Consider the following 1,116-nt stretch of genomic DNA (forward strand, 5'->3'; position numbering starts at 1 on the left):
AGATTCTGTTATATGAACTGGGAAATCAAAGAGATTCAAAAATTGCATTAACTAATATAAACTCAAAAATTGCAAGCAAATAATTAATTAATGCTTCTATATAATTTAATGTTTTGAAAATTTAATATTTCAAGAGATTAAGAAAAAATATTTCCTTAGTCTATACAATAATGTGAGCCACTAAAAAAATGTAATTTAAATTTATGCAACAAGACGGAAATGGACAAGCACTGTTCTAAAACATATAATTACAGGCGTTTTACGATTATAATTTTTCTATTTAAAGAACTTTCAAAAGATCAAATTGGGAATATGTATTATTTCTTATAAGTAAATCAATATAATTTCAAAACTAAGCATATTATGACAAAGATTAATATATTCTGTGATAGTGATGCAATATAAAAATAATAAAAATATGATATGTAATAATATCACTAGTGATTAGATTTATCATAAAATTTGCATGTGTACCTTAAAAACTGATAGAAATTCCTTATTGAATGCTCTTTTGAATCCCAGTTATTTTTAGTTAGTTGAAAAGATGCATAAGAAATCTTGACTAAGTTACTCAGATATATATAGCATATGTGTTTTGAATTTTAGCTCTACCATAATTATAATGCTTTGTTTAATTTTCTTACAATATTAATACAATATCCTTATTCAACCTTCTACCATAAATACAAGTAATAAATTATCTGGAAATTTTGACTAAACTTTTATGAGTTTATTTAAATTTTTACCATGCACGATAAGACTACTAATTAGTGATTGTTTGCAGTTTTGACTAAGTTTTTTTTAATTGTTTGAGAATATTTATTAGGTTTTCAAAGAAATGTTTTGAATACCTTTTGGCTTTAAATTAAATTAATTATTTTATTTCATTGCAATTTTTTTTTAAATGTATGCATTATTAAAGAAAAATAAATAACAAAGTTGATACTTACGAAATAAAATGGTTCCATTTTAAATTAAAAGATTACTTTCCATCTATAATGAAAGTCCATTTTGTATATTTTCTTCGATCAAAGTCTATTGTGAATATAACACATTAAATTAATAAATGGAAAGTCGAGTATTAATTTAATACCCTATGATTAACCTGATTCGAAC

The sequence above is a fragment of the Brassica oleracea genome, unplaced genomic scaffold (genome assembly GCF_000695525.1).
Source record: "Brassica oleracea var. oleracea cultivar TO1000 unplaced genomic scaffold, BOL UnpScaffold01373, whole genome shotgun sequence".
NCBI lineage: Eukaryota > Viridiplantae > Streptophyta > Magnoliopsida > Brassicales > Brassicaceae > Brassica > Brassica oleracea.